The sequence below is a fragment of the Anomaloglossus baeobatrachus genome, unplaced genomic scaffold (assembly GCF_048569485.1).
Source record: "Anomaloglossus baeobatrachus isolate aAnoBae1 unplaced genomic scaffold, aAnoBae1.hap1 Scaffold_318, whole genome shotgun sequence".
NCBI lineage: Eukaryota > Metazoa > Chordata > Amphibia > Anura > Aromobatidae > Anomaloglossus > Anomaloglossus baeobatrachus.
In genome coordinates, this window is record NW_027442579.1 from 93,641 (window position 1) to 111,088 (window position 17,448).

Genomic DNA, 17,448 nt, shown 5'->3' on the forward strand with positions numbered 1-17,448 from the left:
AGTAGCATTATTTACTAGGAGCATTATTTATTAGTAGCATTAGGAGCATTATTAGGAGCATTATTTATTAGGAGCATTAGGAGAATTATTTATTAGTAGCATTAGGAGAGGAGCATTATTTATTAGGAGCATTATTTATTAGGAGCATTATTTATTAGGAACATTATTTATTAGGAGCATTATTTATTAGGAGCATTATTTATTAGGAGCATTATTTATTAGGAGCATTAGGAGAGGAGCATTATTTATTAGGAGCAGTACTTATTAGGAAAGGTACTTATTAGGAGCATTATTTATTAGTAGCATTAGGACTATTATTTATTAGGAGCATTATTTACTAGGAGCAATATTTATTAGTAGCATTAGGAGAATTATTAGGAGCATTATTTATTAGCAGCATTAGGAGAGGAGCATTATTTATTAGGAGCATTATTTATTAGGAGCATTAGGAGAGGAGCATTATTTATTAGGAGCATTATTTATTAGTAGCATTAGGAGAGGAGCATTATTTATTAGGAACATTATTTATTAGGAGCATTATTTATTAGGAGCATTATTTATTAGTAGCATTAGGAGAGGAGCATTATTTATTAGGAGCATTAGGAGAGGAGCATTATTTATTAGGAGCATTATTTATTAGGAACATTATTTATTAGGAGCATTATTTATTAGGAGCGTTATTTATTAGGAGCATTATTTATTAGTAGCATTAGGAGAGGAGCATTATTTATTAGGCGCATTATTTATTAGTAGCATTAGGAGAGGAGCATTATTTATTAGTAGCATTAGGAGAGGAGCAATATTTATTAGGAGAATTATTTATTAGGAGCATTATTTATTAGTAGCATTAGGAGAGGAGCATTATTTATTAGGAGCATTATTTATTAGGAGCATTAGGAGAGGAGCATTATTTATTAGGAGCATTATTTATTAGGAGCATTATTTATTAGGAGCATTATTTATTAGTAGCATTAGGAGAGGAGCATTATTTATTAGGAGCAGTACTTATTAGGAAAGGTACTTATTAGGAGCAGTACTTATTAGGAACATTATTTATTAGTAGCATGTCACAAACCACCGAGGGGGTCACTCAGAAATCCCCCGCGCTGGCTACCAGTACGTCACAATCGGGGGGTAACAAGTGGGGGTCACCCCTCCTTTATACCTCCCGACCGACAGACAGAGCACGTGACGCGCTCTCTAGCGCCCCTCTTATAGTCAGGCCAATTATGGAATTGCCCGACCATAAGCAAGGAGGCCGCTATACTACTTATGCCGATTATTGAAGGGTCCCCGGTGAGAGTAGGGTATATATTCCCCCGACCTCCGCGGGCGGAATATATAATATCTTCCCGAATCTCACTGGCCTCCCCACAATAATCCTTGGCACAACTCGCTGCCACCAACCGCTTCACGGTAACTATTAGCCGAACACACAGACGTGGGATTCAAGATCGAGATAACAGAACAGCCCAAGATTAATTATATAATTTAATCAGCCTAAAGCACACTAGAAACTACAATATATACAATAGGGAATCTACAGAATATACATATGTCAGAGTACAGTTACAGATAAAGCATGGTTTACAGACAGGTATGCAATTCAATCAGTTACCTTGTGCGTCTGGCCACAGGGGGGCGCTGTAGACCAGGTTTCCAGGAACTCCCACAGATGTTTCCTGCACGTGACCCCCAGCGAAAGAACACTGGAAAATGGCCGAAGTAGGGTTATCAACCTGGACAAATCCAGGTCCCCTCCTACCTTCGTGACCTCAGAGGGAGCACTGCTCCACCCCTGGCTGGAGTTATGGACAAAATCCACAACATGGAATATGGCCATAACTTTGCCTGGGAGCGTCGTAGGCGGACGCCAATGCTCTCATTGTGACAGTTATGAATTTAGCTACAGAACGAGGGGACTCATGACCTGTCTGCCAGTTCCCCATTGGCTGATATCACGCCTGGGGCATTTCCCAATGTCCTGCTCCCATAAAAAGGGTGTGCCGGCATCGTCCGCATGCGGAGACACCATTTTTATGGTTGCCATATTTATCGGAAATATGGCTTGCGAGATATGAACCATTTTTTACTGGAGTCGTTCTGTCTGCTAGTTCCATAGCCTTGCTAATGAGATACAACTCTTGTTACAGGGTGACGGCAGGGAGTCATCCTGTGTCCATTGTTCCCACACCACCTCATTTCCATATCACAGGACATGGCCATGGAGGTGTAAGTGGAACACTGAGAACAAGAAGGGAGGGGGCACTGCCAGGGAGTGATGAGGGATTATGACTGGAGTCATAATTCATCTTCATATCCCGGGATTTGCCTCACACCTCCCCCCTTTTGAGGGCGCTAGGGGGCAGCACACTCCGGTGTTCCCCCGTGCGCCCGTCCGCGACCTCTCCTTGTCGGGACAGCCCGTCTGCGTTACCGTGGTCACGGCCCCTTTTGTGGCGAATGGTGAAGTTGTATTGCTGGAGCGCAAGGCTCCATCGCAACAATCGCCCATTCGTCCCAGAGACGGTGTGCAACCAGCTGAGGGGATTGTGGTCCGTCTCCACGATGAAGTGGCGCCCGTATAGATAGGGTTGCAGACGCTGCAGGGCCCACACTATGGCCAGGCACTCCTTCTCCATCGTGGAATAGGCAACTTCCCTTGGTAACAGCTTCCTGCTCAGGTACAAGACTGGGTGCTCTTGGCTCGCAGAGTCCACCTGGCTGAGCACCGCACCGAGGCCGAAGTCACTGGCGTCGGTCTGTACTACAAACGGCCGCGTGAAGTCGGCTGCCTGTAGCACGGGCGGGCTGGACAGGGCGTCCTTTAGGGCCCGGAAGGCTGTCTCGCAGTCCATTGTCCAATCGACTGCAGAGGGCAGCTTCTTCTTGGTGAGGTCCGTCAAGGGCTTTGCCAGGCTACTATAGCATGGAACAAACCTCCTATAGTACCCAGCGGTCCCCAAGAAGGACATCACCTGCTTCTTGCTCCTGGGGGTGGGCCAGGATGCGATGGCTTCCACTTTCTCAGGCTCGGGCTTCAGTGTTCTCCCACCTACCCGGTGACCGAGGTACTGGACCTCGCTCATGGCCAGCTGACACTTTCCCGGCTTGATGGTCAAACCTGCCCGGTGGATCCGCCTGAGCACCTGTGCTAGATGCTCTAGGTGGTCCTCCCAGGTGGGACTGAAGACGGCAATGTCATCCAGGTACGCGGCCGCGTACCCTTCAAGTCCCTTGAGCAGGGTGTTGACCATCCGCTGGAAAGTGGCAGGGGCATTCCTCATCCCGAATGGCATCACCGTGGACTCGTACAGTCCAAATGGGGTAATAAAGGCAGAGCGTTCCCTGGCCTTGCGAGTCAGGGGGATCTGCCAATATCCCCGGCTCAGGTCCATGATGGTCAGGTACTGAGCCCCGGCCAACTGATCGAGCAGGTCATCGATGCGTGGCATTGGGTACGCATCGGCGACCGTGACAGCATTGAGCCCCCTGTAGTCCACGCAGAACCGAGTGGTTCTGTCCTTCTTAGGGACGAGGACTACAGGCGAGGCCCAAGCGCTGTTGGATGCCTGGATCACCCCCAGCTTCAGCATCTCGTCAATCTCCTGGCGCATGTGTTGCTGCACCTCCAGGGAGACCCGATATGCTGAACGCCGGATCGGGGGATGATCCCCAGTGTCCACGTGATGGACAGCCAAGTCAGTCCTTCCGGGCTGGTTGGTAAACAACCCCCGGAAGGGGTGTAGGGTGGCCCACAGCTGGGACCGTTGGTCTTCCAAGAGCTGGTGGCCAACCTCCACATCCTCAATGGATCCGCCTGCCCTAACCTGGGCTAGCATATCCAAGAGGGTTTCCGCTTCTCCCTCCTCGGGCAGGTTGCACACGGGGAGCGCACATGCCTCCCGCTCATGATGTGCCTTCATCATGTTCACATGGAAGGGCTTCCGCCTTCCACGGGCAGGGTCCAGGGTGACCAGGTACGTCACAGGGTTGAGCTGCTGGTACACGAGGTATGGGCCTTCCCAGGCTGCCTGAAGCTTGTCCTGTGGTACGGGGACCAGTACCCACACCTTTTGACCCACTTGGTAGGTCCTCTCACAAGCGTTCTGGTCGTACCAACGCTTCTGATCGGCCTGGGCTTGAGCCATATTGTCGTGTACCAGTTGCGTCAAGGCCTGCATTTTGTCCCGGAAGCGCATGACATACTCGATAACCGACACTCCAGGGGTGGCCAAATCCCCTTCCCAAGCCTCTTTCACCAGAGCCAGGGGGCCCCGCACACGTCGCCCGTACAGGAGCTCAAACGGTGAGAATCCTGTTGAGGCCTGTGGAACCTCCCGGTAAGCAAATAACAGGTGTGGGAGATACCGCTCCCAGTCACGCCCATGGGAGTCGACCAACATCTTAAGCATCTGCTTTAAGGTGCCATTGAACCGCTCGCACAGGCCATTAGTCTGTGGATGGTACGGGCTGGCCACCAGATGTCGCACCTGGACTTGCTTACAGAGGGCCTCCATCAGCTGGGACATGAATTGGGTCCCCCGGTCAGTGAGCATTTCCTGGGGAAAACCCACTCGGGAGAAAATCTCCAGCAATGCGGTGGCCACCTTGTCAGCCCGAATGGACGACAAGGCCACTGCTTCTGGGTACCGGGTGGCATAGTCCACTACCGTCAGTATGAAGCGTTTCCCGGAGCTGCTGGGGATGGCCAGCGGGCCGACCAGATCCACAGCCACCCTCCTGAAAGGCTCATCGATGATGGGCAGAGATACCAGTGGGGCTTTGGGGCGTGGCCCCGCCTTCCCCACTCTCTGACAGGTTTCACACGAACGGCAGTAGGCAGCCACATCGGCCCCCATTTTTGGCCAGTAGAAATGCTGGTTTAACCTGGCCTTGGTCTTAGCGATCCCTAGGTGTCCGGCCATCGGAATCTCATGTGCGATCCGCAACAACTCCGTCCGGAACGGATAGGGTACCACCAACTGTCGGTCCCTGGGCCACGCCTCCGGTGAACCCTGCTGGACCGTGGCCCGGTACAGCCGTCCTTGGTCCCAGACCACTCGCTCCGGGTCCGAGTCCGAGGGAGGCTGTGCCGCCTGCTCCTTAAGAGCTTTCAGGCTGTCGTCAGCTTCTAACGCTGCCTGAAACCCCTGACTAGATGTGGCCAGAATCGACGAGACTGTCACATCTTCGGTCAGTACCCCGGGACCTGTGTCCTGGCCTCCACCTGACTCGGCTGCCACTTGGTCAGAAGGGGAAGAGCTATCGGACCTCCGGGAGGCCCCTTGGCTTCCAGCACTCCCACTGCGGGTGACAGCGGCCACAGCCGCTGCGACCGTGGGTCGTGCCTGCTCCTCCTCCGTTCCTGACCAAGTCGCCGGTTCAGGCAGACCTACCTGGCTTCCTGACACCCCGGTTGTGGGGGAACCATGCACCGAGATCTTACCTGGGAGCACTTCCGCTCCTGGACCGGCCCCAATCTCACCTGCCTGTTCCCCTCCTGCAGCAACAGAACCCCGCTGTGAAATCTCTGGGGACCCCACATTTGCTGTGGTAGCCCCCACCCCACACACTGGTCCTCCCCCTGCAGCACCCTGCTCTCTGCTTATCCCTGCAGAGGGCAACAGATCCCAGCTCACAGGCTGGTTACTTGTAGAGGCATTGTCACACCTTTCTCTGACCCCCTCCCCTGTCACAGCTGCAGCTGAGTGTGTGTCTATGGTGTCTATGCAAGCAGAAATATCAGAGTTCACTCCCTCCTCCCTTACATCATTCATAGATAACACATTAACATTGTTAGGAGTCATGTCAGTACGGGCTGAAGGTTCAGCCCTTGGGGGGGGCCCAAACTGGGAGGTTATCTGCCCCAAATCTGTCCCAAGTAGCACGTTTGCAGGGATCCGATCAGTTACCCCCACCTCCCTCACCCCTCGCCCTGCGCCCCAGTCCACATAAATGTCAGCAACAGGCAGCGCCGGGTCAATGCCTCCAATCCCGGAGACAGCGAGGGTTTTTCCAGGGATCAAGTCTTGGGGGGACACCATCTCAGGCCGCACCAGAGTCACCTCCGAGGCGCTGTCTCGCAGTCCTATGGTCACAGACCGGCCGACGGTGACAGGTTGGAAGCTGTCCAGGGACCTACCACCACCCCCACCCACACAATACACCTTGGGCGGCCCTTGGGACGGGGACGGAGCCGGGGCCTTGGGACGCTGAGGGCACATGGCCTTGAAGTGTCCAGGTAGGTTGCACTGGTGGCACCGTCTTGGTTCTGCCACGGGCCTGGAGAGGGGAGTTGAGGGGGACACCCCCTGCAGTCTAGGGGCAGGTGGGGCAGTCGCAGAATTCATCTTACCCCCTCTCCAGGTGCTGCTGGTGGCTGCTCTCCTGGCTTCAGGAGCACGATTGTTGGTGTAGTCATCGGCCAGGGCAGCTGTAGCCGTGGACCCCTTTGGCTTCTGGTCTCGGATGAACTGGCGGAGATCCTCAGGGCAGTTCCACAAGAGTTGCTCCGTGATGAACAAGTCCAGGATCTCCGGTCCGGTGGAAAGCTGCAGGCCTTGGGTCCAGTGGTCGGCAGCTCGGGCAAGTGCCCGCCTGTGGTCAGCCCAGGAGTCCTTTGGTCCCTTCTGTAGGCTCCGGAACTTCTTGCGGTAGGACTCTGGGGTGAGGTTGTACTGTTGGATCAGGGCCCGCTTGATGGTGTCGTAGCCCTGATCTGCCTCAGCAGGCAAGTCCCCAAGGATATCCAGGGCCTTACCCCTTAAACGGGGGGTCAGGTATTTGGCCCACTGCTCCTTGTCCAGATGGTGCTGCAAGCAAGTCCGTTCAAAAGCAGTCAAGAAAGAGTCCAAGTCTCCATCCTTCTCCAGCACTGGGAAGTCCTCAACACGGACCTTTGGAAGTTTGGTGTCTTGAAGGTCACGTGTGGCTGATGAGGGCCGGAGCTGAGCTAGCTGCAGCTGGTGGTCACGGTCTGCCTGTTGCCGTCGCTCCGCAGCCTCACGCTCTGCCTGGCGCTCTTCACGCGCTGCCTGCCGCTCTGCCCTGCGCTCTGCCAGGAGTTCCTTGTAGCCCTCCTGGTCTCCAGCCTGGAGAAGGGCCATAGCCATTTGAAGAAGGCTATCCGAGCCTCCCAGGCTCGGTGGAATGGCACGTGGTGATCTGCGGCCCGCTGCGGAGCCTGGTGCTTCACTGTCCATTGCAGAGCGGAGGGCTGGCATCTGGCTCGTTGAGGACCCTTGGGTGAGCTGCTCCTCATCTTGTCCAGCAGTGCCAGGTTGTGCAATGTCCTCTGCAGAGCTGTTTTCTGGCGTCGAGCTCCTGGAGGACTCGTGGGCAACCTCCTCATTACTGTCCACAGCACCGTCCTCCCTCTCTTCGGCTCCTGCTTTAGCATTGGCCAGTTGCCTAGCTCTGCTCCTGGTGCCATCAGCCATTCTTGCAGACTTTTGGTCACTGACACAGAACTGACACCTGATGCCTCCACACACCTTACAGTATCTGCACTCTGACACTCTAGTGTTGAGCTAGTCTGAAGACCCCAGCAGCCACAGCTGCTGCAGGCAGTCTTTAGTGTCTGGGAGTATGGGTCTCACACTCACACACACTATTATCTCGATCCCACCGCTATGCCACCAATATGTCACAAACCACCGAGGGGGTCACTCAGAAATCCCCCGCGCTGGCTACCAGTACGTCACAATCGGGGGGTAACAAGTGGGGGTCACCCCTCCTTTATACCTCCCGACCGACAGACAGAGCACGTGACGCGCTCTCTAGCGCCCCTCTTATAGTCAGGCCAATTATGGAATTGCCCGACCATAAGCAAGGAGGCCGCTATACTACTTATGCCGATTATTGAAGGGTCCCCGGTGAGAGTAGGGTATATATTCCCCCGACCTCCGCGGGCGGAATATATAATATCTTCCCGAATCTCACTGGCCTCCCCACAATAATCCTTGGCACAACTCGCTGCCACCAACCGCTTCACGGTAACTATTAGCCGAACACACAGACGTGGGATTCAAGATCGAGATAACAGAACAGCCCAAGATTAATTATATAATTTAATCAGCCTAAAGCACACTAGAAACTACAATATATACAATAGGGAATCTACAGAATATACATATGTCAGAGTACAGTTACAGATAAAGCATGGTTTACAGACAGGTATGCAATTCAATCAGTTACCTTGTGCGTCTGGCCACAGGGGGGCGCTGTAGACCAGGTTTCCAGGAACTCCCACAGATGTTTCCTGCACGTGACCCCCAGCGAAAGAACACTGGAAAATGGCCGAAGTAGGGTTATCAACCTGGACAAATCCAGGTCCCCTCCTACCTTCGTGACCTCAGAGGGAGCACTGCTCCACCCCTGGCTGGAGTTATGGACAAAATCCACAACATGGAATATGGCCATAACTTTGCCTGGGAGCGTCGTAGGCGGACGCCAATGCTCTCATTGTGACAGTTATGAATTTAGCTACAGAACGAGGGGACTCATGACCTGTCTGCCAGTTCCCCATTGGCTGATATCACGCCTGGGGCATTTCCCAATGTCCTGCTCCCATAAAAAGGGTGTGCCGGCATCGTCCGCATGCGGAGACACCATTTTTATGGTTGCCATATTTATCGGAAATATGGCTTGCGAGATATGAACCATTTTTTACTGGAGTCGTTCTGTCTGCTAGTTCCATAGCCTTGCTAATGAGATACAACTCTTGTTACAGGGTGACGGCAGGGAGTCATCCTGTGTCCATTGTTCCCACACCACCTCATTTCCATATCACAGGACATGGCCATGGAGGTGTAAGTGGAACACTGAGAACAAGAAGGGAGGGGGCACTGCCAGGGAGTGATGAGGGATTATGACTGGAGTCATAATTCATCTTCATATCCCGGGATTTGCCTCACATAGCATTAGGACTATTATTTATTAGGAGCATTATTTACTAGGAGCAATATTTATTAGTAGCATTAGGAGCATTATTAGGAGCATTATTTATTAGCAGCATTAGGAGCATTATTTATTAGGAGCATTAGGAGAGGAGCATTATTTATTAGGAGCATTATTTATTAGGAGCATTATTTATTAGGAGCATTATTTATTAGGAACATTATTTATTAGGAGCATTATTTATTAGTAGCATTAGGAGAGGAGCATTATTTATTAGGAGCATTATTTATTAGGAGCATTATTAGTAGCATTAGGAGAGGAGCATTATTTATTAGGAGCATTAGGAGAGGAGCATTATTTATTAGGAACATTATTTATTAGGAGCATTATTTATTAGGAGCATTATTAGGAGCATTAGGAGAGGAGCATTATTTATTAGGAGCGGAGCATTATTTATTAGGAACATTATTTATTAGGAGCATTATTTATTAGGAGCATTATTTATTAGGAACATTATTTATTAGGAGCATTATTTATGAGTAGCATTAAGAGCATTATTAGGAGGATAATAATTAGGAGCATTATTTATTAGTAGCATTATTTATAAGTAGCATTAGGAGCATTATTAGGAGCATTATTAGTAGTATTATGAGCATTATTTAGAAGTAGCATTAGGAGCATTATTTATACCCCACCTACTGTCTCCTCCCAACAATCCTATAGAATGTAAGCCCGCAAGGACAGGGCCCTCTTCCCTCTGTACTAGTCTGTCTACTGTAACTTGTGTATGTATTCTGTATGTAACCCCCTTCTCATGTACAGCACCATGGAATTAATGGTGCTCTATAAATAATAATAATTAGGAGCATTATCTATTAGGAGCATTATTTATTAGGAGCATTATTTATTAGGAGCATTAGCAGACACATAGGTACAATCTGCTGACGAAGCCTCTTTAACCCCTTCAGCCCCCGGGCACTTTCCGTTTTTGTTTTTTGCTCCCCTTCTTCCGAGAGCCGTAACTTTTTTATTTTTCGTCAATCTTGCCATATGAGGGCTTATTTTTTGCGGGACAAGTTGTACTTTTAAATGAAACCATAAGTTTTAACATATGGTGTACTGGAAAACAGCAAAAAAAATCCAAATGCGGAAAAAAAATTGCAAAAAGAAGGGAATTTTGTTTACTTACCGTAAATTCCTTTTCTTCTAGCTCCAATTGGGAGACCCAGACAATTGGGGTGTATAGCTACTGCCTCCGGAGGCCACACAAAGTATTACACTTTAAAAAGTGTAACCCCTCCCCTCTGCCTATACACCCCCCGTGCATCACGGGCTCCTCAGTTTTGGTGCAAAAGCAGGAAGGAGGAAACTTATAAATTGGTCTAAGGTAAATTCAATCCGAAGGATGTTCGGAGAACTGAAAACCATGAACCAAGAACAATTCAACATGAACGACATGTGTACACAAAAGAACAACAGCCCGAAGGGAACAGGGGCGGGTGCTGGGTCTCTCAATTGGAGCTAGAAGAAGAAGGGAATTTTGTTACTTACCGTAAATTCCTTTTCTTCTAGCTCCTATTGGGAGACCCAGACGATTGGGTGTATAGCACTGCCTCCGGAGGCCACACAAAGCATTACACTAAAAAGTGTAAGGCCCCTCCCCTTCTGGCTATACACCCCCAGTGGGATCACTGGCTCACCAGTTTTAGTGCAAAAGCAAGAAGGAGGAAAGCCAATAACTGGTTTAAACAAATTCATTCCGAAGTAACCTCGGAGAACTGAAAACCGTTCAACATGAACAACATGTGTACCCGAAAAACAACCAAAAATCCCGAAGGACAACAGGGCGGGTGCTGGGTCTCCCAATAGGAGCTAGAAGAAAAGGAATTTACGGTAAGTAACAAAATTCCCTTCTTCTTCGGCGCTCCATTGGGAGACCCAGACGATTGGGACGTCCAAAAGCTGTCCCTGGGTGGGTAAAGAAATACCTCATGTTAGAGCTGCAAAGACAGCCCTCCCCTACGGGGAGGCAACTGCCGCCTGCAGGACTCTTCTACCTAGGCTGGCGTCCGCCGAAGCATAGGTATGCACCTGATAATGTTTGGTGAAAGTGTGCAGACTCGACCAGGTAGCTGCCTGGCACACCTGTTGAGCCGTAGCCTGGTGTCGTAATGCCCAGGACGCACCCACGGCTCTGGTAGAATGGGCCTTCAGCCCTGATGGAACCGGAAGCCCAGCAGAACGGTAGGCTTCAAGAATTGGTTCTTTGATCCATCGAGCCAGGGTGGCTTTGGAAGCCTGCGACCCTTTGCGCTTACCAGCGACAAGGACAAAGAGTGCATCCGAGCGGCGCAGAGGCGCCGTGCGGGAAATGTAGATTCTGAGTGCTCTCACCAGATCCAACAAATGTAAATCCTTTTCATACCGATGAACTGCATGCGGATAAAAGGAAGGCAAGGAGATATCCTGATTAAGATGAAAAGAGGATACCACCTTAGGGAGAAACTCCTGAATGGGGCGCAGCACTACCTTGTCCTGGTGGAACACCAGGAAAGGAGCTTTGGATGACAGCGCTGCTAGTTCAGACACTCTCCGAAGAGACGTGACCGCTACCAGAAAGGCCACTTTCTGTGAGAGTCGCGAAAGTGACACATCCCTCAGAGGCTCGAAGGGCGGCTTCTGGAGAGCAACAAGGACCTTGTTTAGATCCCACGGATCTAACGGCCGCCTGTACGGAGGTACGATATGACAAACCCCCTGCAGGAACGTGCGCATCTGAGAAAGTCGTGCTAGACGCTTCTGAAAAAACACGGATAGTGCCGAGACTTGCCCTTTAAGGGAGCCGAGCGACAAGCCCTTTTCCAACCCAGATTGCAGGAAGGAAAGAAAGACAGGTAACGCGAATGGCCAGGGGGACACTCCTTGTGCAGAGCACCAGGATAAGAAAATCTTCCACGTTCTGTGGTAGATCTTAGCAGAAGTGGACTTCCTAGCCTGTCTCATGGTGGCAACGACCCCTTGGGATAATCCTGAAGACGCTAGGATCCAGGACTCAATGGCCACACAGTCAGGTTCAGGGCCGCAGAATTCCGATGGAAAAACGGCCCTTGGGACAGTAAGTCTGGACGGTCTGGTAGTGCCCACGGTTGGCCGACCGTGAGATGCCACAGATCCGGGTACCACGACCTCCTCGGCCAGTCTGGGGCGACTAGTATGACGCGGCCGCAATCGGATCTGATCTTGCGTAACACTCTGGGCAAGAGTGCCAGAGGTGGAAACACATAAGGGAGCCGGAACTGCGACCAATCTTGCACTAAGGCGTCTGCCGCCAGAGCTCTTTGATCGCGAGACCGCGCTATGAAGGTCGGGACCATGTTGTTGTGCCGAGACGCCATTAGGTCGACGTCCGGCACCCCCCAGCGGCGGCAGATTTCCTGAAAACACGTCCGGGTGAAGGGACCATTCCCCTGCGTCCATGCCCTGGCGACTGAGGAAGTCTGCTTCCCAGTTTTCTACGCCCGGGATGTGAACTGCTGATATGGTGGAAGCTCTTTCCTCTACCCACATGAGAATTCGCCTGACTTCCTGGAAGGCTTGCCGACTGCGTGTCCCTCCTTGGTGGTTGATGTATGCCACCGCTGTGGAGTTGTCCGACTGAATTCGGATCTGCTTTCCTTCCAGCCACTGCTGGAAGGCTAATAGGGCAAGATACACTGCCCTGATTTCCAGAACATTGATCTGAAGGGTGGACTCCTGCTGAGTCCACGTCCCTTGAGCCCTGTGGTGGAGAAAAACTGCTCCCCACCCTGACAGACTCGCGTCTGTCGTGACCACTGCCCAGGATGGGGGCAGGAATGATCTTCCCTGCGTTAATGAGGTGGGAAGGAGCCACCATAGCAGAGAATCCTTGGCCGTCTGAGAAAGGGAGACTTTCCTGTCTAGGGAAGTTGTCTTCCCGTCCCACTGGCGGAGAATGTCCCATTGAAGTGGACGCAGATGAAACTGCGCGAACGGGACTGCCTCCATTGCTGCCACCATCTTCCCTAGGAAGTGCATGAGGCGCCTTAAGGGGTGCGACTGACCCTGAAGGAGAGACTGCACCCCTGTCCGTAGAGACCGCTGCTTGTCCAGCGGAAGCTTCACTATCGCTGAGAGAGTATGAAACTCCATGCCAAGATACGTTAGTGATTGAGTCGGTGCCAGGTTTGACTTTGAAAAGTTGATGATCCACCCGAAAGTCTGGAGAGTCTCCAGCGCAACATTCAGGCTGTGTTGGCATGCCTCTTGAGAGGGTGCTTTGACAAGTAGATCGTCTAAGTAAGGGATCACCGAATGACCCTGAGAATGCAAGACTGCTACCACTGCCGCCATGACCTTGGTGAAAACCCGTGGGGCTGTCGCCAGACCAAATGGCAGAGCTACGAACTGGAGATGGTCGTCTCCTATCACGAAACGTAGGAAACGTTGGTGCTCTGTAGCAATCGGCACGTGGAGATAAGCATCTTTGATGTCTATTGATGCAAGGAAATCTCCTTGAGACATTGAGGCAATGACAGAGCGGAGGGATTCCATCCGGAACCGCCTGGCGTTCACATGCTTGTTGAGTAGCTTTAGGTCCAGAACAGGACGGAACGAGCCGTCCTTTTTTGGAACCACGAAGAGATTGGAGTAAAAACCTTGTCCTTGTTCCTGCAGAGGAACAGGGATCACCACTCCTTCTGCTTTTAGTGAGCACACCGCCTGCAGAAGGGCATCTGCTCGGTCGGGATGTGGGGAGGTTCTGAAGAACCGAGGCGGAGGACGAGAACTGAATTCTATCCTGTACCCGTGAGACAAAATGTCTGTTACCCACCGGTCTTTGACCTGTGGCAGCCAAATGTCGCAAAAGCGGGAGAGCCTGCCACCGACCGAGGATGCGGAGGGCTGAGGCCGAAAGTCATGAGGCAGCCGCCTTGGAAGCGGTTCCTCCGGTTGCTTTCTTGGGGCGTGACTGAGCCCGCCAGGAATCTGAGCTCCTTTGCTCCTTCTGAGTCCCTTTGGACGAGGAGAAATGGGTCTTGCTGGAGCCTCGAAAGGACCGAAACCTCGACTGCCACTTCCTCTGTTGAGGTTTGCTTGATCTGGGCTGGGGTAAGGAGGAGTCCTTACCCTTGGATTGCTTAATGATTTCAGCCAATTGTTCACCAAACAGTCTATCTACAGATAGCGGCAAGCTGGTTAAACATTTTTTGGAAGCAGAATCCGCTTTCCATTCCTTTAACCACAAGGCTCTGCGCAAGACAATAGAGTTGGCAGACGCAATTGAGGTACGGCTTGTAGAGTCCAGGACAGCGTTGATAGCGTAAGTCGCAAACGCAGACATTTGCGAGGTTAGGGACGCTACTCGCGGCACTGCTGGACATATGATAGAGTCCACCTGTGCCAGGCCAGCTGAAATAGCTTGGAGTGCCCACACGGCCGCGAATGCTGGAGCAAACGACGCGCCAATAGCTTCATAGACAGACTTTAACCAAAGGTCCATCTGTCTGTCATTGGCATCTTTAAGTGAAGCCCCATCTTCCACTGCAACTATGGATCTAGCTGCAAGCCTGGAGATTGGGGGATCCACCTTTGGACACTGGGTCCAGCGTTTGACCACGTCAGGGGGAAAGGGATAACGTGTATCCTTAAGACGTTTGGAGAAACGCTTATCTGGGTAGGCATGGTGTTTCTGGACTGATTCTCTGAAGTCAGCGTGGTCCAGAAAAGTACTCAGTTTAGGCTTGGGATACCTGAAATGGAACTTCTCCTGCTGTGCAGCTGCCTCCTCTGCAGAAGGGGCTGGGGGAGAAATATCCAACAGTCTATTGATGGCCGCTATAAGGTCATTTACCATGGCGTCACCATCAGGAGTATCCAGATTGAGAGCGGTTTCAGGATTAGACTCCTGATCACCCTCCTCTGTCTCATCATGTAGAGACTCTTCTCGCTGAGACCCTGATCCGCGTGATGACGTGGGGGGTCTCTCCCAGCGAGCACGCTTAGGCTGCCTGGGACTGTCATCTGAATCAGAGCCGTCAGGCTGAGATGCCTGGGACCCCCTTGAAGCACTGATTAACTCCAACTGAGGGGGACCGGGGAACATTGCCGCAGCAGTGTTTATGGACTGAGTAACTGGCCTGGACTGCAAGGTCTCTAGGATTTTTGTCATAGTGACAGACATCCTGTCAGCGAAAACAGCAAACTCTGTCCCCGTCACCGGGACAGGGTTCACCGGCGACTCTGCCTGGGCCACTACCACCATAGGCTCCGGCTGACGAAGTGGCACAGGGACCGAACATTGCACACAATGGGGGTCATTGTAACCTGCCGGTAGATTAGCCCCACAAGCAGCACAAGCAGCGTTCACAGCCTGTGTCTTGGCACCCTTGCGTTTTGCAGATGACATGTTGTCGTCTCCTCAGAGCAATAGGGGTATACAGCCAAGAAGCGACCTTACAGTGCAATATATATAGATATATCTGGTACAGGAAAAAGTACACCAAATAACACTGTGGCACTAGTGGGGCCAGCACGAATGTGCTGCTTACCGCCCGCTTAACGCGGGTGTGTGGTCGCCAGAAATCCCTTGTCTGGGTCTCCCAGAGCCTGTGTCCGTTCCCCAGCCAGACTGCATGCAGGAATGGCTGCCGGCGTCTCTGTGGAGGGGGGGCGGGCCCTGGGTGTGTTCAGACAAAAAGCGGGAAACCTGCGTCCCACTGTGCCCAGTGAGAGGGCTGGAGCATGTAAATAAGGCTCCAGCCCTCGGCGCTGACGATTGCACAACGCCTGTCCCCTTCCCTGATTGACAGGGGGGGGGTGGGAACGAAGCGGAGCTAGGCCGCAAAAGCCGGGGACTAGATTTATAAGCGCCGCCGTCGTAAAAGCACGGTCGGCGCTAAGTCCCCGGCGCACTACAAGTCCCAGCCGCGCCGCCGCTCCCGGAGCGGCCGGCGCGGTAGTTCCCAACACATAAAGTCACTCAGCCAAGCTGCAGTGACTCAAACCCCAGCGCGCAGCGCTACTGTCCCCGGCGCACTAGCACACCCAGCAAGTCTGGAGTGTGCGCGGCCAGTCCATAGGGGGACACAGAGTACCTGAATGTTGCAGGGCCTTGTCCCTGAACGGTACCCCGGCTCCTTATCCAGCAGGTTCAATGGGTCTGTGGACGGAGCCCGGCCTCAGGGCTTGGAGGCCGGTAAGATCCCACTTCCTCAGAGCCCCTCAGGGGGATGGGGAAGGAAAACAGCATGTGGGCTCCCGCCTCCGTACCCGCAATGGGTACCTCAACCTTACAAACCGCAAGTGGGGTGAGAAGGGAGCATGCTGGGGGCCCTAGTATGGGCCCTCTTTTCTTCGATCCGACATAGTCAGCAGCTGCTGCTGACTAAACAGTGGAGCTATGCGTGGATGTCTGACCTCCTTCGCACAAAGCAGAAAACTGGTGAGCCAGTGATCCCACTGGGGGTGTATAGCCAGAAGGGGAGGGGCCTTACACTTTTTAGTGTAATGCTTTGTGTGGCCTCCGGAGGCAGTGCTATACACCCAATCGTCTGGGTCTCCCAATGGAGCGCCGAAGAAAAGGAATTTACGGTAAGTAAACAAAATTCCCTTCTTCTTTGTCGCTCCATTGGGAGACCCAGACAATTGGGACGTCCAAGAGCAGTCCCTGGGTGGGTAAAAGAATACCTCGATAAAAAGAGCCGAAACAACGGCCCTCCTCTTACAGGTGGGCAACCGCCGCCTGAAGGACTCGCCTACCTAGGCTGGCATCTGCCGAAGCATAGGCATGCACCTGATAGTGTTTCGTGAAGGTGTGCAGACTAGACCAGGTAGCTGCCTGACACACCTGCTGAGCCGTAGCCTGGTGCCTCAATGCCCAGGACGCACGCACGGCTCCGGTAGAATGGGCTTTCCGCCCTGAAGGAATCGGAAGCCCAGAAGAACGGCAGGCTTCAAAAATCGGTTCCTTGATCCACCGAGCCAAGGTTGACTTGGAAGCCTACGACCCCTTACGCTGGCCAGCGACAAGGACAAAGAGCGCATCAGAGCGGCGCAATGGCGCCGTGCGAGACACGTAGATCTGGAGTGCTCTCACTAGATCTAACAAATGCAAATCCTTTTCATATTGGTGAATTGGATGAGAGCAAAATGAAGGATAAGGAGATATCCTGATTGAGATGAAAAGTGGACACCACCTTAGGGAGAAAGTCCGGGACCGGACGCAGAACCACCTTATCCTGGTGAAAATACCAGGAAAAGGCCTTTACATGACAGCGCTGCAAGCTCTGACACTCTACGGAGTGAAGTAACCGCCACTAGAAATGCCACCTTCTGCGAAAGACGTGATAGAGAGACATCCCACAGCGGCTCAAAAGGTGGTTTTTGAAGAGCCTGTAGAACCATGTTGAGATCCCAGGGTTCCAGCGGACGCTTGTAAGGTGGGACTATGTGGCAAACTCCCTGCAGGAACGTGCGGACCTGCGGAAGCCTGGCTAGACGCTTTTGAAAAAACACGGAAAGCGCCGA

The 17,448-nt window shown here is 52.1% G+C and overlaps 1 protein-coding gene across 1 annotated transcript in view; it reads right to left on the reverse strand.

Moving 5' to 3' along the window:
- The window catches only part of LOC142269304 (centriolin-like), a 153,029-nt gene that overhangs the window by 75,719 nt on the left and 59,862 nt on the right, over positions 1-17,448 (reverse strand). The window lies entirely within an intron of this gene.